The sequence below is a fragment of the Zingiber officinale genome, chromosome 8A (genome assembly GCF_018446385.1).
Source record: "Zingiber officinale cultivar Zhangliang chromosome 8A, Zo_v1.1, whole genome shotgun sequence".
In the NCBI taxonomy this organism is placed as follows: domain Eukaryota; kingdom Viridiplantae; phylum Streptophyta; class Magnoliopsida; order Zingiberales; family Zingiberaceae; genus Zingiber; species Zingiber officinale.
In genome coordinates, this window is record NC_056000.1 from 87698013 (window position 1) to 87719746 (window position 21734).

Here is a 21734-nt window from a genome sequence, read left to right on the forward strand (position 1 = left end):
ACTCTCTAGTGATATCCACACGAACAAGATGTGTTCTCTAACACTCAAGGATGGAGAAGAGAGCACCCCAAGTGTGCTAGCACTTTCTAGGGCTCTCGGGTAGGATTTGAAAGGAAGAAAAAGAGAGGATGCAAAAAGAATCTCATACACTCAAGAAGTAGTATCCTCCTTTGTGACCTTCACTCTTCCTTATTCTCTTGGAACTCACTCAACCACCTTCTCCTTCAATGAAAACTCTCGGCAACAGCAAGCAAAGAGGAGGAAGAAGCTAGGAAGAAGGAGAAGCAATTACCACTCATGAATTACCACCAAATGAAAACCCCCTCCACCCTTTAGTGTGGCCGGCCACACACATAACTCCCTCATTTAATGTGGCCGGCCACATTAAATGGAATGGGAGGTGTAACCTCCATGAGGTGGCATACCTCATGAGGTGGAGATGATGTGGCAAGGTTAGTCATGTCATGTAGGATGAGTCAACCTTCATGATGTGGCAATGCATCAAGTCAAACTTGATGTTTCAACTTCCATTTGGTCAAGTCAAAATTGACCAATTCTCTTCCTTGTTGAGTCAAATCCAACCTTTGATTCAAGTCAATTTTAATTTAATGAATCTCAATTCATTAATATAAATTGACTCAATGAATCAAATTTAAATTAGACTCATTCAACAATTGAATCTAATTGAGTCTAACTCAATAAGTCTAATTTGAATCCAATCTTTGGTGCATCATATGAACCTAATCCAATTGGTTCATCATATGAACCTAATCTCCATCCACTTGTTCTTTGTGTGTGACCCAATAGGTTCTTGTAACGTTGGCAATGTTTCTAAACTCCTTTAGAAACATAAGCAATGAGCGGCATCTAGCAATACATCATTGCTACCCAAGTTACAAGAATGTTGAGATCCAACATCACCTTGTGACTACTAATTGTGACTCCTCACAATATGTGACATTGTCCTTCTATCCTAGACATCTAGATTGATCAATGTGAGGCATAGACCGTGTCATCCTCTAATCAATCTAAATCTTGAACTCCAAGTAGACTCACTCGATCAAATGAGCTCAACATCTCATGTTGACTCATTTGGGCATGGCCATGCACTTCGTGGTCTAACTCTATCAAGAATACCGATGTCGCTCCCGTCATATGGGAGGGATAGATCTCATTTACATCACTCACATCCCTCTGTATAATTCGTTATATACCCAGTAATCTCCTTTATAGTCCACCCAGTTACGGGTGACGTTTGACGAAACCAAAGTACATAACTCCTTATGTAGGGAACCATGGTGACTTTAGGTCTAAGGACCAATAGTCATACTAATAGTCACATGAGAAAGTACATGACACTCATATAACGATCCATGATACTTTCTCATGGCGAGTCATTCAGTATACATTCTCTAATGCATACCCATGTGTCAACTTGATATCTCTATATCCATGACTTGTGAGATCAAATCATCGAGTTGACCTACATGCTAGTCTTATTGCATTAACATTGTCCCTGAATGTTAATACTCGACTAGGAATGATTAAGAGTAGTGTTTCCTATACCATCTCATTATCGATTCAACCAATCGATTGATATAGGTAAGAACCTTCTACTCGTGGACGTTATTATATTTAGTTTATTTGGCACCAATATAAGTAAGTATAATAACCAAAAATCAAATGCCTTTATTTAATTAGAATATGATACAACAAGTCCAAAATACAATCATCAAATGATTGGCTCTAGGTATCTAGGGCTCTAGCTAACAGCATGAGCTTGATCACCATTAGTGAATATCTATTCATTCAGGTAGATTCATGAGCTTGTTAGTGAAGTGAAAAAAAAACAAAGTTGAATCAGAGAGTTTCAACATCCATGCCCCAGAAACTCACAACTTTTCGAACTGGAAGGCTCAGCAAGAGTTGACTTATAACAGGATCTGGCTTTAATGTTTCATATGGTAATCTTCCATGGACAAAGCTATTAAACCATAGGAAATCAGTAAACTCTTTACTTCACTAAAACCATAGAATGAAACATGTGAAGCAAAAATAAAAAAAACAATGATAGAGTCAAACCTATGGAAATCATCATAATCGAAGTTATAGCCAATGGCCTGAAAAACAAGTAGAAAGTTTCTCATTACTGCAAACGCACCTTTGTCGAACATGAATATAACAATTACCTTTAAACCAACCATTGTTGTTCTATAATGCTTATACATAATAGTACACAACTCTAGTAAATTGCTTTCTTCAACCTCTAATTTTCAAGCATATATTCTAAAAAATGATAAAATATATGTCTCAATTCTTAGGGAAAAGTTGATAAAGAAACAAAATAGAGACCATACCTAAAATATTTTTGTGGCACTCGGTGGCAATTCCGGAACTCAACGGATAGAGGGTGTCATCAAGATCTGAAAAAAAAAATCAAAGGCAAGTAATAGTGAATTAAGAAAGGATGTTGGTGCGGGAAGCATCCGACGATCGAACCCGAGGTTTTGATAATGGCAAAGGATTCAAAGTTAAGGTGTTTTGTGATCTGACAGCTTTGTTGAGTGTTTCAGGAAAGTCCTAGCTGTGGTTAGGCAAAGGGAAAACCCTAGGGGGTGGTAACCTTAGGTCATAGGGGGTGGTAACCCTATGCGAAAAGTCTTGGCAGGTCGATGGCTTCAGGCAAAAGTCCTAGGGGGTGGTAACCCTAGGTGGAAAGTCATGGTGTCGCGAACCAGGTGAAAGACTGGACTAGCCGGGAAGCGGATGTCCAACAGAAAGTCCGGAAGCGTCGAGTGTTGAGCAAAAGTCCAGTCGATCTGGAGGATCGTACTACCAATAGGTAAATCTCCTGAGTGGAGTAGGTGAGGACGCGTTCCCCGTAGAGGGAACAGTAGGCGTCGTGTAGACCTAGGGTTTTCGGTCGGAAACCCGAAGTCAGACTCGGACAGTCCGGAGACTGTCATTACTTCATAAAATTCTTCAAATTCAGAAAATAATTCGTCTAACTTTAAAGAAGATAAATCTTTGGAGACCTTGTAGGCATCTACCATTGCTGCCCACAATGTACTCCTTGGAAACGAATTTAATGCGTACCTTATGACGTCCCGATTTTCGACTCTCTGTCCAATTGCATGAAGAGAGTTGAGAATGTCCTGGATGTGTGCGTGAAGCTGGCTCGCCGTCTCACCTTACTGCATTTTTAAATTATACAATTTATTAAATAATAAATCTCTTTTACTTACTTTTGTGTCGGTGGTGCCCTCGTGGAGGTCGATCAGCTTCTCCTAAAGTTTTTTTGCGGTTGAAAAGGGACCGACTCTGTTGAACTCCTCCTTGGTAAGACCGCACTGGAGAATGCAAGTTGCTCTGGCATCAGCTTCCACCTTCTTGATTAAAGCTGGTTCCCAGTCTTCGTAGGATGTAGTCTTGCCGTCTCTGTCAGTTGGTAGTTGTAGTCCAGTCTTGACGATCATCCATGTTTCGAACTGGGTTTTCATAAATGTCTCCATCCGTCCTTTCCAGTATCCGATATCTTCTCCGGTGAAGAGAGGGGGACGGACGGTACTAAAACCCTCTTGTTGGGCCATTTGTAATCCTGCACGACAAAAGAATACACGAATTCTGTTCCAAGACTAAGTCTTGGATTAGTAGTGCGGGAGAAAGGAAAAGAAATGACGAGCTTGAGTGGTATTGTACCAACTTCGAGCAAAACCGATTCGATAAAAAATAATTAGAATTTAGCTATTGTGCTAATTCTAATTTGACTCCGAAAAAAAAATGAAAAATACCACGGAAAAATTATTTTGAATGGTGGTTGCACCAATTCAAAATGACCTCGCTCTGATACCAATTGTTGGATCGAAAGCGCTAGAGGGGGGGTGGGTGAATAGCGCTCATGGCTTTCACTTTTTCGGAATCGTAAAACCGTTCGAGTAAATGCAGCGGAAATAAAAACAATCACACAAAGAGGTAAACTATTTACTTCGTTCGGAGCCTAGATCGACTCCTACTCGAAGGCCCGCGATCCTTGATCGCTTTCGGTGGGCAGCAACTATAAGCACGATAATTTGTACAATTATAGGAATTTACAGCTCAGATTTATAACATAATATTTATACTGACAACTAAAGATGGAGAAGCGTAGTTCCGGGTCGTCGGTGTCATGTCGCAGCACTTCTGGGTCGTCAGGTTCGCAGCACGTAGCAAGAGATCACTTGGAGAGCATTGTTGTGGTAGACGTGCTCGAACACTGCTTATAAAGGGTGTTGGAGGTGCCTCCAAGGTTGTCCGAGGCGCCTCCAAGCCCCTGGTCGCACGCGTCGATAAGCGCTGATCAAGTTGCGCATTATCCCTCTGAAGGCGCCTTCATGCGCCTTCAAGGCGCCTCTATGCTGCGGTCCAAGGCGCCTCCAACTCCAGCGCACAGCCAGCTCACCTTCGCACCCGAGGCGCCTCCAAGCTCCATGGAGGCACCTCGGACACTGTTCATCTGAGTTCTTCTTTGTGTTTTTGGTACCTGCAAGTATGTTAATCCAAAAATACCTGCACCACAAAGTTAATACAAAATAATAGTATGATTAGAAACCTAAGTCAGATTGCCCTTATTTCTAAAATTGAACCTAAGACTATAGAAGATGTAACGACCCACCTTCTACTGGCTAAGCTGTAAGGCCGGACCGTTACATTATGCTGTGCTAAGCTATATCCATGACCATCACTAAATCTAGATGCGGAAGCTGTACTAATTAAAACTTTGCTAAGCTCTTATCATTTCTTTATTCTATATGTGCTAGGGGATGTAATCTAAAATATTCATGACATATTTTACATCCCCCATGGTCAAGGAACTGAACTAAGGGTCTTCCGGCTGTTGTCAGGCCTCCCAATCGATCCATGGAACGATTGGAATGGTCTAATCGATCCAGTGATCGACCCAGCATGCTACTGTATGCGGAACTTAGGTTGGATCGATCCAGCAATCTACTGTGCTCGGGGGAATATTCTGGATCGATCGGCTGATCGATCCAGACTGGCCAATCGATCCAGTGATCGATCCCAGGGCTTTCTGTTCGCGACAGAAGGCATCCGGATCGATTGGCTGATCGATCCAGGAGCTTACTGTTCGCGGTACGAACTTCTCAATCGATCGGCCGATCGATTGAGAAGCCTCCAATCGATCGGCCGATCGATTGGGGTTTCTGATTTCAGCACTGTTTCGTGCTTCAATCACACATACAAGTTCTAAAACAATTGGGAAACATTCTAACAACACATAACTGACATTCTAAGCAGGAACACTAACAATCTAAACAGGTCTTTCATGATTCGTAGCATTAAAATAACTAAAATGAGGAAAGTAACAACTTAATAAAATGCTAAGGTTTCAGATTTATTTCTAGTTTCCCCCAAGGTCTTTATTCCAGGTTCCATCCACACACATCTTCATCATTGCATTGACCTCCAGCCTCTGCTAGTCCATTTTTCCTTTACCTTTATCTGCAGTATAAGGAAAATAGTATCTGTAAGCTTGAGAGCTTAGTAAGAAACCATCTACCTCACTAAAACATGCATACGATGCAATTTATGTTTTAAAAACATGCTATTTGAAATACGTACTGAAAATGCTAAGCATGGCATGGCATACAACACATAGGACTAAGAAACTGATCATGACAATAAGAGCTAATCATAAACTATTATGTTGTATCAACAGAAACTAAACTGATACAAAAGCTGAATTAAGCTAATACTAATCTGATGTTAAAGCTGTACTGAACTCACATAACTATTTTGTGATGTTTGAAAACTATATTCATAGGTAGATCAAAATAATAATCATGCTGTTGTTTGGGCCCGGCAACTGTACTTGCTATGCGCGCATCCCTAACTAGACCCGGGTTTCCAAGTCCCGAATTTAGTAGGGTTACTAAGTTATCTAAACCTAGGGATGACTGTGGGAGCCCAACCCAATGGATATCTAATCCAGTACAGTGCCACTGAGAAAGTAAAATACTGAACATAGCTAATTATTGCTTGTCTTGCTCTTTCTAGGTTATCTGAACCTAGAGCTAGGTTGTCTGAACCTAGAGGCGACTGTGGGAGCCCACCCATTGGACATCTAGTCCCATAAGAGCTGTAGCAAGACTAAATAAGCTGTAAAAATGCTTCTATTGCATTTATCTAAGCTAATAAAATGCCTAAGTTGCATTTTAACTGTGCTAATAATTTAATCGAACACTTGGTATGCGCTAGTTCGCATCCTTTGTGCCGAAAGTCTACATACTACTAAACTGAAGCATAAAATTCATACGAAAGCTACTTATACTGTAGGTGAGGGGTTTCTTACCTCCTGTTCGGATTTTCTTACAAATCTAATCGCTAGGTTTTCCGGTGGAGACGATCTTCTCGGCAATTCCCTCGTGTCTACTTGTTCCTCTCGCGAAGGGAAGCGTCCTTGTGTCGGAGTCGTCATCGGAAGGTGCTCCTAGAGCCCTTAGGCTTGGTGCGCTGAGAGAGGAAGAGGAGGAAGAGGTGGGCGGCGGTGAGGGTTTGAGGGAGAGGAGAGTTGCGTTAAAACCCAACCCCACTTAATAATTTCCTATTTATATCAAGTGGTTAAATTCACCCAACTCAAATATAAATATAATTGTTTCCCTTTCCTTTCAGCACCGCCCTGCTGGGTTCACTTGGTTTACAAAATCTATCTATAAGTCATACGGTTCGCTAGGTCTCAGGTTCAATTCCCGCGTAGGCTGTTTTCGTTTTCTATTTATTTTTGCTACTTTCGCTATTCTAAAAATTCCATAAAAATATCCTAAAATTCCAGAAAAATACTAGGATATTTCTAATAATTATTTTGAGAATTTTCAGGCGCTACAATCTCCCATACCTTATAAAAAGTTCATCCTCGAACTTAGAATAACTCTGGGTACTTCTGCCTCATACTAGCTTCTGTCTCCCAAGTTGCCTCTTCTGCTGAGTGATTTTGTCAAATGACTTTTACTAATGGTACCTCCTTGTTCCGTAATTTCTTAACTGCTCGATCTACTATCTGAGTAGGCCGACTATCATAGCTGAGGTCTTCACGGACTTGTACCGACTGGGGCTCAATCACCTGGGTGGCATCTGGGATATGCTTCTTCAGCATAGAGACATGAAATACATTATGAACAGCTGACATTTCCTGGGGTAGCTCTAGCTCATATGCTACCTTGCCAACTCTTCTGCTGATAAGGTATGGTCCCACATATCTGGGACTTAGTTTGCCCTTCTTCCTAAAACGCATTACTCCCTTCATGGGAGCCACTCTGAGGAATACTGTATCCCCAACTGAAAACTCTAAAGGTTTGCGCCGTGTATCAGCATAGCTTTTCTGACGGCTCTGAGCTGTCTCTATCCTCTGGCGGATCTGCTGTATAGCTGCTGTGGTATCTGCTACTAGATCTGTCTGAAGTTCTAGTTCTTTCTGTTCACCACTCTCATACCAGCAGATTGGAGATCTACACCTCCGCCCATAGAGAGCCTCGTAAGGTGCCATGCCGATAGTGGCCTGATAGATGTTGTTGTATGCAAATTCTGCTAAGCTCAGATATTTGCACCAACTTCCTTTGAAATCTAGGGCACATGCTCGGAGCATATCTTCGAGTACCTGATTTACTCGCTCTGCTTGACCATCTGTCTGAGGATGGAAGGTTGTGCTAAACTTTAACTTAGTGCCCAAAGCTGACTATACACACTCCCAGAAGTGTGATGTGAACCTACTGTCCCTGTCTGAAATAATGGTTCGTGGGACTCCATGTAATCTAACGATCTCCTTGAGATACAACTGAGCTAGCTGCTCCATGGAGTAGGATATCCTGATAGCTAAGAAGTGGGCTGATTTAGTCAATCTGTCGACTATTACCCAGATGGTATCAAAACCATTCGTGGTCATGGGTAGTCCCACTATGAAGTCCATGGAAATATCTTCCCACTTCCATTCTGGAATCTGGATAGGTTGCAAAACTCCTCCTGGTCTCTGATGTTCTGCCTTGACCCTCTGACAGGTCAGACAGGTGCTAACATATCTAGCGATGTCTCTCTTCATCCCAGGCCACCAAAAACGTCTCTTCAGGTCTTGGTACATCTTGGTGGAGCCAGGATGCATCGCATAAGGAGTCCTGTGAGCCTCATCTAAGATCTTCTTGCGTAGTTCCTCCTGATCTAGAACACAAAGCCTGTCACCAAAGTACAATACCCCACTATTGGTCATTCTGAACTCTCCACTTTTTGATTCTGCTAACCCTTGCCTGATTTTCTGAATTTCAGGATCCTGTTCCTGAGCTGTCTGGATGTCACCAAGTAGGGTAGATGCTAAGGTCATAGTAGAGAGCTGTCCCACTATGAGTTCGAGACCGAAATATGTGATCTCCTTCTGTAGGGGCGGTGACATGGCTGCTAGGGATAGTAAGGTAGCACTGGACTTTCTGCTAAGTGTATCTGCTACCTTATTAGCTTTTCCTGGGTGGTAGAGGATGTCTATGTCATAGTCCTTGACCAACTCTAGCCATATGTGCTGTCGCATATTCAAATCCTTCTGAGTGAAGAAATACTTCAGACTCTGATGATCTATGTACACTCTACACTGAGCTCCATACAGGTAATGTCTCCAAATTTTAAGAGCGAACACGACTGCTGCAAGCTCAAGATCATGAGTAGGATAGTTCCTCTCATAGTCCTTGAGTTGTCTGGAGGCATAGGCGTTCACCTTGCCATTTTGCATCAGCACCGCTCCTACTCCCAATTTAGAGGCATCACTATAAATGTCAAAGCTGCCTGTGTTTTCTGGTAGAGTTAGAATAGGTGCACTGGTCAATCTCCTCTGTACCTCGCTAAAGCTGTTCTCACAGTCCTCTGTCCACTGAAACCTTCTGTTCTTCCTGGTAAGAGCTGTCAGTGGGGAGGCTATCCTGGAGAAATCTTCTACGAACTTTCTATAATAACCTGCTAATCCCAGAAAGCTTCTGATCTCACTGGCGTTCTTGGGTCTTTTCCAACTACTCACAGCTTCTATCTTACTGGGGTCTACCATGATACCATCCTTTGAGATGATGTGACCCAAGAAGGACACCTGATCTAACCAAAATTCACATTTCGTGAACTTGGCGTACAGCTGGTTCTGCTGAAGGGTCTGCAATACTATTCTCAGGTGCTCGGCGTGTTCTTCCTGAGTTCCTGAATAGATAAGGATATCATCGATGAATACGATAACAAACTTATCTAAGTATTCTCTGAATACCCTGTTCATGAGGTCCATGAAAGTAGCTGGAGCATTTGTCACGCCAAAGGGCATGACTACGAACTCGTAGTGTCCGTATCTAGTCCTGAATGTTGTCTTGGGTATATCCCCTTCTTTAACTTTCACCTGATGATAACCTGATCTGAGGTCTATTTTCGAAAATACTGCTGCTCCCTTTAGCTGATCAAACAGGTCATCAATTCTGGGAAGAGGATACCTGTTCTTGATTGTGACTTGATTCAACGCCCGGTAATCTATACACAGGCGCATGCTCCCGTCCTTCTTCTTCACGAACAATACAGGCACTCCCCATGGTGAGTGACTAGGGCGTATGAAGCCTTTGTCAAGCAGCTCCTGTAGTTGCCCATGAAGTTCTTTCAGTTCTGCTGGAGCCATGCGGTAGGGTGTTTTGGAGATAGGATTTGTATCGGGAATGAGTTCTATCTTGAATTCAATCTCCTTGTCTGGTGCTAGGCCTAGTAACTCTTCAGGGAAGACTGCTGGGCAGTCACATACGACTCAGACCTCTGCTAGCTGTTGGTCCTTGTCCTGACTGGTACTGACTACATGTGCTAAAAATCTCGTACATCCTGAATCCATTAATCTCTGTGCTTTCATAGCTGAGAGAAACTTCTTGACTTTTCTCTTTGGTTCTCCGACGTATTCAAACTGCACTTCTGCTTCAGGTTGGAATACGACTTTCTGTTTATGACACTCTATAGAGGCACTGTATCTGATCAGGAAGTCCATCCCAAAAATGACATCGTAATCAGTCATGTCTAGCACTATCAGATCACAAAAGAGTTCTCTGTCTGCTATAATGACTGGCACTGCTCTAAGCCAGTGCGTGGATGCCATAATTTCTCCCGAAGGTAGTGTCGTCAGAAACTGACTACTGAGCCCCTATGAGGGTATCCCTAACTTTTCGGAAAACATCCTGGATATATAGGAATGGGTTGCCCCAGTATCGAATAAGACAGTTGTACTTTGCTGTAAAATAATGATCTGACCTGTAACAACTGTCGAGGCATTCACTACGTCCTCTCTGGTGAGTGCGTAGATCCTCACATTGGTCGTAGCTGGAGGGGCTTCTAGTCTGCCCTGGCTGATGTGTGGACCATCTAAAGCGGCCTGCATCTGATGTAACTGAGCTGGCTGGCCTCCGTACTGAATCGGCTGGGGTTGAAGAAGACTAATCTTGTTTGGGCACTGCTTAGCAATATGCTCTTCCTGTCCACATTCAAAGCATCCTCGTGTGCCCTTGCGATAAACTCCTTGGTGAAATTTCCCACAAGTAGCACATTTGGGATAACTAGGTTGTTTGCTAGCTGGTCCTCCTTTTGGGTAACTCCCTGGTTTGCGCTTGTTACTGGAGTTCCCTTTCCAGTTAGAGCTGTGGCCCTGTTGTTTCTAAGTACCTGAGCCTCCTTGCCCTTTGGACTCTGAGAGAACTTGCTTCTGCTGCTTGATATTATTCTGGTAGTGCTCGGTGGTTAGAGCACTGTTGACTAGTTCTTCGGTGGTTTGCGGCCTATGAACGTGGCACGTTCATTGCTATTTCCGGCCTCAGCATCTTGAGCATCAACCGGACTCGTTCTTTTTCTGTGCTGACTAGTTCAGGGCATAGACGAGCCAATCTATTGAATTTCTTCACGGCTTCCTCAACTGATAGGTTGCCCTGACGAAACTCCGTGAACTCGTCATAGTGGCGGTTTGTGACCCGCATGTGAAAGAACTCCTCGAAGAATTCTTTCTCGAAGTCGGCCCACGTCATCTGGTTCACTGGGCGCTTCGCTCTAATTCTCTCCCACCACATACGTGCATCTCCGGTCAAGCAGAAGGAGGCGCACTTCACCTTCTCATGTTCTGGCCAGTCCAGAAGCTCCATCGTACTCTCCAGTGTTTTGAACCAAGCCTGAGCATCCCATGGTTCACTAGTGCCTGAGAAATTCTCTGGCTTAACTCTCTGCCACTGGATCAGATAGGCTTATCTTCTTGCATATGTTGCTGAGGCTACTGGTGTTGTAGGCTGGACAGGTGGAACCTCTAAGACTACTGGCCTTGCCAAGTTTGGTTCCGGGGTGACTGTGGGAGTATTCTGCTAATTAGCCTTTAAGGTGGCTATCTCCTGTTGCTGTTCAGCTAGCTGTTGTTGTAACTGAGCCACTAATGCTGTAAGGTTTAGGGGAGGCACTGAACTGCCTGCCTCGTGCTGGGGCTCAGTAGCTGGTGCCCTTCTAGCTGGGCGTCCTCTTTCCATTTCTAAAGGAAAAGAGGACATAGATAACTAATACTGTCACATTTAACTATTTACTATAATCAACCATGTTAAACACTATCATATATCAACATGCTTTAGCTATCTATAAACATGACAGTAAGAAAACATAAATAAGAGGAGAGGTGTTCTTACTTGGAAGCTGCAAGTTCAATGCTGATGTGTGTGAAGGAAGTATGGAACTTGCTCTGATACCACTCTATAACGACCCACCTTCTACTGGCTAAGCTGTAAGGCCGGACCGTCACATTATACTGTGCTAAGCTATATCCATGGCCATCACTAAATCTAGATGCGGAAGCTGTACTAATTAAAACTTTGTTAAGCTCTTATCATTTCTTTATTCTATATGTGCTAAGGGATTTAATCTAAACTATTCATGACATATTTTACATCCCCCATGGTCAAGGCACTGAACTAAGGGTCTTTCAGCTGTTGTCAGGCCTCCCAATCGATCCATGGATCGATTGGAATGGTCTAATCGATCCAGTGATCGACCCAGCATGCAACTGTATGTGGAACTTAGGTTGGATCGATCTAGTGATCGATCCAGCACGCTACTGTGCTCGGGGCAATATTCTGGATCGATCGGCTGATCGATCCAGACTGGCCAATCGATCCAGTGATCGATCCCAGGGCTTTCTGTTCGCGACAGAAGGCATCCGGATCGATCGGCTGATCGATCCAGGAGCTTATTGTTCGCGGTACGAACTTCTCAATCGATCGGCCGATCGATTGAGAAGCCTCCAATCGATCGGCCGATCGATTGAGGTTTCTGATTTCGTACCAGAAGTCTGATTTCAGCACTGTTTCGTGCCTCATTCACACATACAAGTTCTAAAACAATTGGGAAACATTCTAACAACACATAACAGACATTCTAAGTAGGAACACTAACAATCTAAACAGGTCTTTCATGATTCGTAGCATTAAAATAACTGAAATGAGGAAAGTAACAACTTAATAAAATGCTAAGGTTTCAGATTTATTTCTAGTTTCCCCCAAGGTCTTTATTCCAGGTTCCATCCACACACATCTTCATCATTGCATTGACCTCCAGCCTCTGCTAGTCCATTTTTCCTTTACCTTTATCTGCAGTATAAGGAAAATAGTATCTGTAAGCTTGAGAGCTTAGTAAGAAACCATCTACCTCACTAAAACATGCATACGATGCAATTTATGTTTTAAAAACATGCTATTTGAAATACGTACTGAAAATGCTAAGCATGGCATGGCATACAACACATAGGACTAAGAAACTGATCATGACAATAAGAGCTAATCATAAACTATTATGTTGTATCAACAGAAACTAAACTGATACAAAAGCTGAATTAAGCTAATACTAATCTGATGTTAAAGCTGTACTGAACTCACATAACTATTTTGTGATGTTTGAAAACTATATTCATAGGTAGATCAAAATAATAATCATGCTGCTGTTTGGGCCCGGCAACTGTACTTGCTATGCGCGCATCCCTAACTAGACCCGGGTTTGCAAGTCCCGAATTTAGTAGGGTTACTAAGTTATTTGAACCTAGGGACGACTATGGGAGCCCAACCCAATGGATATCTAATCCAGTACAGTGCCATTGAGAAAGTAAAATACTGAACATAGCTAATTATTGCTTGTCTTGTTCTTTCTAGGTTATCTGAACCTAGAGCTAGGTTGTCTGAACCTAGAGGCGACTGTGGGAACCCACCCATTGGACATCTAGTCCCATAAGAGTTGTAGCAAGACTAAATAAGCTGTAAAAATGCTTCTATTGCATTTATCTAAGCTAATAAAATGCCTAAGTTGCATTTTAACTGTGCTAATAATTTAATCGAACACTTGGTATGCGCTAGTTCGCATCCTTTGTGCCGAAAGTCTACATACTACTAAACTGAAGCATAAAATTCATACGGAAGCTACTTATACTGCAGGTGAGGGGTTTCTTACCTCCTGTTCGGATTTTCTTACAAATCTAATCGCTAGGTTTTCCGGTGGAGACGATCTTCTCGGCGGTTCGCTCGCGTCTACGTGTTCCTCTCGCGAAGGGAAGCGTCCTTGTGTCGGAGTCATCGCCGGAAGGTGCTCCTAGAGCCCTTAGGCTTGGTGCGCTGAGAGAGGAAGAGGAGGAAGGGGTGGGCGGCGGTGAGGGTTTGAGGGAGAGGAGAGTTGCGTTAAAACCCAACCCCACTTAATAATTTCCTATTTATATCAAGTGGTTAAATTCACCCAACTCAAATATAAATATAATTGTTTCCCTTTCCTTTCAGCACCGCCCTGCTGGGTTCACTTGGTTTACAAAAGCTATCTATAAGTCATAGGGTTCGCTAGGTCTCGGGTTCAATTCCCGCGTAGGCTGTTTTCGTTTTCTATTTATTTTTGCTACTTCCGCTATTCTAAAAATTCCATAAAAATATCCTAAAATTCCAGAAAAATACTAGGATATTTCTAATAATTATTTTGAGAATTTTCGGGCATTACAGAAGAAGCCCTACCTGACCCAGATTGGATCATTGCAATGCAGGAAGAATTAGCACAATTCGAGAGAAATCAGGTCTGGGACCTTGTACCTAATCCCTTAGATAAATCAATAATAGACACCAAATGGGTCTTTAGGAACAAGTTGGATGATCACGGTGATATAATAAGAAACAAAGCTAGGCTAGTAGCCAAAGGGTTTAGTCAAGTCGAAGGCTTAGACTATGATGAAACCTATGCTCCAGTAGCTAGACTCGAATCCATTAGAATGTTATTAGCCTATGCAGCAAATAAAAGGTTTAAGTTATACCAAATGGACGTTAAGTCAGCCTTCTTAAATGGGGTTATCAAGGAAGAGGTCTACGTAAGCCAACCTCCAGGGTTTGAAGACTTAGACTACCCAAACCATGTATTAAAATTAAAAAAGGCGTTATATGGACTAAAACAAGCCCCTAGGGCATGGTATGAAAGATTATCTAATTACTTAATATCCAAAGGCTTAAACCAAGGACAAATAGATCCGACCTTATTTGTAAAAACTATAGAAAAAAACATCTTTATAGCCCAAATTTATGTTGACGACATAATTTTTGGCTCAGCTAACTCCAAGTTTTTAAAAGAATTTGTTAAATTAATGGAAAATGAATTCGAAATGAGTATGGTTGGGGAACTTAACTTTTTCTTAGGTTTACAAATAAAACAAACCAAAGATGGAATCTACATTTATCAAACTAAATATGCTAAGGAGTTAATCAAAAAATTCGGCATGGAAAACTCAAAAATTATAAATACTCCAATGGCAACCAACATTAACATTGACTCTGATCCTGAAGGAAAACCAGTAGATCCTAAATACTATAGGAGTTCCATAGGTAGCTTACTTTACCTAACTGCAAGCCGACCCGACATATTGTTTGCAGTAGGTATGTGCGCCAGGTACCAATCCTGTGCAAAAGAGTTACACCTAACATATGTTAAAAGAATACTTAGGTATATTAAAGGGACTCTAAATGTAGGACTTTGGTACCCAAGAACTTGCACCTTTGATCTTTATGGCTATTCTGATTCGAACTATGCCGGGTGCAAATTAGATAGAAAAAGTACAAGTGGTAGCTGCCAGATTCTAGGTCAGTGCCTAGTAAGTTGGTTAAGCAGAAAGCAACATTGTGTTGCTCTATCCACTACAGAAGCTGAATACATAGCTCTAGGAGAATGTGCATCTCAACTATTATGGATGATGCACACGTTAAAAGACTATCAACTAGACTATAAAAATACAAAAATCTTTATTGATAATATCAGCTCAATTAATCTGACCAAAAATCCTATTCACCATTCTAGGACTAAACACATAGAGGTAAAACACCACTTTATAAGAGATCATGTAGCTAAAGGTGAAATTGCACTCAACCATGTTGAGTCCAAATGAAATCTAGCTTACATCTTTACAAAACCCTTACCTGAACTTGAGTTCAGTGCACTTAGAAGGCAAATAGGAATGTGTTGGGTAGAGTAGGTGTCTCATTTTGTTATCTTGTTTTAATTATTGTTTCTCAAAATCTAGGAAAAATAATTTCCAAAATTCCAATTTAATTAGATTTTTTTTTAAAATTCAGAATTAGCCTAAGTTTTCCCCTAGAAATTATGTTCCCCTAAGAATCAGCCAGAGCATCTCACAAACACCTAGGCTTACCTTGCTTGTGCTTGAAAAACATAAAACGGCGTGAGATGCATAGGGTTCAGCCTGGACTCAAGAATGCTTAGATCTGTGCATCAATATGAGTATGGGCATTAAACAAGAAATATACATTAATTATGTTAAGTCATCCAGCCTTAGTCAAATCTAACTGGATCAATTGACTTAACTTGACTAACCAAGTGAAAGTTGTTGCCCTCTAAGCAATCAGCAAGTAGCTAAAGGTTAGACAGTTGGTAAAGAGATTAAAAATTTTATGTTTAAGCATGCTTGTACGTTAAGGCTCTGATACCTGATCAAATCAAATTAGGACTCTGATATCTAATTGGATAATTTAAAAAATTCCTTAACTTAACTCATGCTTGGACTTAAGGACAAACTGAATCTAACTCAACTAAACATTTGGCTACTCCCACCTTGCTAACAAAACTTTTAAACTAAATATTTTTCAAATTTGAGAATGTTTTTAGCTATATTTTCAAACCCTTACATCTTTTCAAAATCATCCTTTAAGACCTCTTCAAGATTCAACTAAAGTATTTGCAAAAGGTTTAACTAAATGATTTCTATAGTTTAGCAAATACTTTCAAACTTAGTCAATTTTAAGAATACTTTATTCTTTGTCAAAAAAGTGTTTTCAACATTGAGCTACGTACTGGTAACTGTTTTCAGTGAATTAAAATTTTTTGCAAAATTTAAAATGAACTAAGTAAAGTTTTCAACAGAAATATTCTTATTTAAAAAAAAAAAGGATGAACAATGAAATTAATTATAACAAAGCTAAGTGTTATAAAAGTCTTTTCAAATTCTTCTAAGTATTAATGGTTTTTAAAAATTTTTCATTCTTTGTCAAAGTGATAAAATATTTTTTTTGCAAACCTTGTCTATATTTTTGAAAAGTTCAGACTTATTTCAAGCTGGTATATTTTTGATAAATGGCAAAGGGGGAGAGTAGGAAAAATTCAAAGAACAAAAGAGGGTAGGAAAAATTCAAAGAACAAAAGACGGCTTTTATTAAGGGGGAGTCTAGTATTACAAAATTAAAAGTTTCCAGCTTAACTATGCTTGAACATTTAAATTTTATTTACTTGAGCTTGGTTAAAACTTTATGCATCTATTTGGTATTGCATGCTTTTTCTTAACTTTGAATTTCTTGTTGCCATAATCAAAAAGGGGGAGATTGTTGGTGCGGGAAGCATCCGACGATCGAACTCGAGGTTTTGATAATGGCAAAGGATTCAAAGTTAAGGTGTTTTGTGATTTGGCAGCTTTGTTGAGTGTTTCAGGAAAGTCCTAGCTGCGGTTAGGCAAAGGGAAAACCCTAGGGGGTGGTAACCCTAGGTCATAGGGGGTGGTAACCCTATGCGGAAAGTCTTGGCAGGTCGATGGCTTCAGGCAAAAGTCCTAGGGGGTGGTAACCCTAGGTGGAAAGTCCTGGTGTCGCGAACCAGGTGAAAGACTGGACTAGCCGGGAAGCGGATGTCCAGCAGAAAGTCCGGAAGCATCGAGTGTTGAGCAAAAGTCCAGTCGATCTGGAGGATCGCACTGGCAACAGGTAAATCTCCTGAGTGGAGTAGGTGAGGACGCGTTCCCCGTAGAGGGAACAGTAGGCGTCGGGTCGACCTAGGGTTTCTGGTCGGAAACCCGAAGTCAGACTCGGACAATTCGGAGACTGTCATTACTTCATAATCATAATATTATTTTGTATTAACTTTATGGTGCAGGTATTTTTGGATTAACATACTTGCAGGTACCAAAAACACAAAGAAGAACTCGGATGAACAGTGTCCGAGGCGCCTCCATGGAGCTTGGAGGCGCCTCGGGTGCGAAGGTGAGCTGGCTGTGCGCTGGAGTTGGAGGCGCCTTAAAGGGAAGTGAAGGCGCCTTGGACCGCAGCATGGAGGCGCCTTGAAGGCGCATGAATGCGCCTTCAGAGGGATAATGCGCGACTTGATCAGCGCTTATCGACGCGTGCGACCAGGGGCTTGGAGGCGCCTCGGACAGCCTTGGAGGCGCCTCTAGCACCCTTTATAAGCAGTGTTCGAGCACCTCTACCACAACAACGCTCTTCAAGTGATCTCTTGCTACGTGTTGCGAACCTGACGACCCAGAAGTGCTGCGACGCGACACCGACGACCCGGAACTACGCTTCTCCATCTTTAGTTGTCGGTATAAATATTATGTTATAAATCTGAGCTGTAAATTCCTATAATTGTACAAATTATCGTGCTTATAGTTGTTTCCCACTGAAAGTGATCAAGGATCGCGGGCCTTCGAGTAGGAGTCGATCTAAGCTCCGAACGAAGTAAATAGTTTGCCTCTTTGTGTGATTGTTTTTATTTCCGCTGCATTTACTCGAACGGTTTTACGATTTCGAAAAAGTGAAAGCCACGAGCGATATTCACCCCCCCCCCCCTCTAGCGCTTTCAATCCAACAAAGGATTCCTATGCTATAACTTCAAACCTATCACCAGATAGTCAAATGTCAAAATGTACCGAACAAAAGGCAATCATATCCGATATTAGCTTTCGTGCACATCTCCTTTGATTCCATATCTATATCTCACAACTTTAGAATCATAAACCTAAGGTTAGGAAAAAGCAAAGCATGATGAATAAAGGTTTGATTTAGACCAATCTCTCCCAAAAGATCAAGGTTTGTTTGGGAGAGGAGATGATGGCCTGGCTGGAAAATTCTTGTGAGGGGAAGACAAGATCATTCTCCTCAGATTCTAGGGGCTCAACGAGGATGACGGCGTTAAGGTGTGAGATCTGACCAGCGCCTGAGGGGTGCAAGGACATGGATTTCACGTGTCGAAGGTGGTTGGAGAACGCGATGCCCACCTTCGGAGACGTCGCCACCACCGCCGCCTCATTGGTTGTCATCACACACCGATCACGACACCCTCCGAAAGAGGAAGAAGACCCAGCGAGGAGGGAAGAGATTTTGGCGAAGAGGGACCGAGCACAAGCAAGGAGAGGAATCACCATTAAGATCTGAGACACCCTAAGTCCTTCGCATCCTCTTCTAGGATGAAGAAGAGGAGACAGCAAAAGAAGCACAGATTCACTCCGCCTTCCTCTTTTGGGGTGAAGAAGAGCTCGTCAAGGAAGTTGTGGGGATTCTGGTGGCAATGAAGTGGTGGTAGAGGGGGGAATGCTTAGGGATCGAGAAGAGATCAAGAAAGAAAAATGCGAAGTAGGTGAAGAGATCGTAGGTTGGACGGAAATGCTTAGGGATCAAGAAGGTAAAGGGGCGGAATGTGGCGGCAAAAAATTTTGGGGAGAGGGAAAGAAAAACTCGACGGCAAAAAACGGCGAGGGAAAAAATAATGGTATTCAACAACACTTAATAGACAACAGTTTTTAAAAATCATTGTCGTAACCCCCAAAAAAAGTGCACATAGACAACGATTTTCAAAAATCGTTGTCGTAGCCTTTAAAAACTGTTGTGTAGCCCCAAAAAAGCATAAATAGACAACAGTTTTTAAAAACCATTGTCGTAGGCCAAAAAAAATTGCTAAAAGACAACGGTTTTTGTTAAAACCATTGTTAAAAGGTAAAAAAATAACGATTGGTGTAAAACCGTTGTCATTTGAGTGTTGTTGAATGAGGATTTTCTTGTAGTGTCCTTGGGTGTGCTAGGTATTCACTAGGGATAACTTCCTTAGTTACCTTCCTAATGACCTTCCTAGGCTTCTTAGGAGCCTTGGTCATGCTTCTCTCCTCTCGGTCAACTCTAAGGATAGCTTCCCTTGTGACATTCTTAGTAACTTTCTTAGGCTTCTTGCCTTAGTCACATTGGTCTTCTCAAGGTTAGTTCTAGGGATGGCCTCCCTTATAACCTTGGCTTGACTCCTAGACCTAGGTTAGTTTCATAACTATATGGAACTCTATGATAAGAAGGCACATCCTTCTTGGTTTTAGATTTGTATCCCAAACCTCTATGTCCATAGGATGACTCTTGCATTCCTAAACCTAGGTTTTTGTTCTTGGACCCTTGTTTTTTCATTTATGTTTTCCTAAGAGTCCTCTCTAATTTGTTAAGTCTTGACCTCAAGACTTGATTTTCTTTCCATAATTTCTCAACCTTAGATTTTTCATTAAAACCTTGATTTTTATTTTTCTTAGGCATGTATCTAAAATTCTTAGAGTTATTACCTAAGTTGTTATCTACCTTCCTAACTTTAGGTGAGGTAGTCCTAGCATGAAATGCTACATAGTTTTTCTTAATTTTATCATGCCTCCTATTTTCATGATAAATAATATTAAAATGATATAAATTAGACCTAGCATGCTTTTTATCACGTGTCAAAGGAATTGGTTCAATAAATGATACCTTGAGTTTCCCTTTAGAAGCTTCTCCTTGACTTGAGCTTCCTCCTTTGACTTTGGCTGAGTTCTTCCCCTTTGAACATTGGCTCTGGTAATGTCCATTTTGCTTACACAAGAAGCACACAATGTGCTCCTTGCCCTTGCATACCATGGGGTTGATCTCCTTGGGCTTCTCCTTACCCTTTTGTGCCACTTAGCCCTTCTTCTTAGCCAATTTAGGACACTTACTCTTGTAGTGCCCTTTTTCCCACTCGAAACAAATGATATGATATTTATTATTTACAATTAAAATTTCTATACCTTTACTTGTAGGGGTGGCACTTTCTTTATTTGATCCAGATGAAAAGACTTCTTGATCCATTATTGATGCTCCATGCTCCCCCTCAATCCTTGAGGTGGAAGCTTCTTTATCTTCATCCTCTTGTACATGAAACAAAGAGTATGCTCCCTCTTTTCCTTTTTCGTTACACTCCTTTGAGGATGAAACTTCTTGGACTTCTTCTTCTTCCAATGTTGAGCATCACTCAACCTTGGAGTCCTCTTCTTGTTGATCCAATGAGTTGCCTTCTTTGGATTTTTCTTGACTTGGTGTAGTGGAGGGTTCTTCATGGATCTTCACCAACTTGCTCCAAAGCTCCTTAGCGTCTTTGTATTCCCCTATCTTACTCAAGATGTTGTTAGGCAATAAATTGACCAATAGCTTGATCACTTTGTCATTGACCTCACATCTTTGAACTTGCTCCTTTCTTCATTTGTCTTTTTTGATGATTTTGCCTTTGCTATCCTTTGGAGCTTCAAAACCTTCCATTAGAACAAACTATTGCTCTATCTCCATCATGAAGAAGTTTTTTATTCTTGATTTCTAAGAATCAAAGCTTGTCATTGTGAATGGTGGAGGGACCCTTGTGTCAAATCCGAGTCCATCTTGGAATTCCATTTTGAAGTTAAGTTCCTCTTGATGAAGTCTTTGACTTGTTGAAATTTGGCTTCAACTTATTTTTCCTCTAGCTCATTACCCTTCTGACGATGAGTCCAGTGAAGAGTGGCCTTACTCTGATACCACTTGTTGGGATACTTCGAAGCTATAGGGGGGAGGGTGAATAGCTCGTCATGCTTGTTTGCTTGCTTTGAAGATGATGATGATGCAGCGAAAAACCTCACAGCAAGCTCACGATGCTAACACTAGGATTTACTTAGTATCAACCTCGAGAAGAGATAACTAATCCAAGGATCCACACACACACAAGTACTCCCCACTAAGAAAAACACTCCTTCTCAAAACAATCCGGAGGTGGAGAAACCTCGTACAAACTCACACAAGCAATCAACTTGAAACAAGAAGTAAATGTAAACAATACAATGAATAACCTCTCTTGTTCAATCTTGTGTAGCTTGTCAATGCCTCTTGAATCTTAGAAGTGTAGCAACACTTGTCCTGAAGATGCTCCAAGAATTGGCGAAGGAATCATGAGCTTGGTGGAGAAGATCTTAGTGTAAGCACTATCGAGTTTGAATCTCACTGTCACCATTATACTTCATGATCTAGGGCTCCCAATCATTTGGGTATGCTCCCAATCCATTGCCACGTTAGATCCCAGTAATCCCAGCCATCCAAAGCTCGCAACCTGCGTAACGATCAAATCTCAATCGATTGGGAAAGCTTGAATCGATTGAC

The 21734-nt window shown here is 41.6% G+C and overlaps 1 pseudogene; it reads right to left on the reverse strand.

Annotated features, from left to right (window-relative positions):
• Window positions 1-18610, reverse strand: part of LOC122011043 — a 43802-nt pseudogene extending 25192 nt beyond the window's left edge.
• Window positions 18611-21734: the final 3124 nt, after the last annotated feature.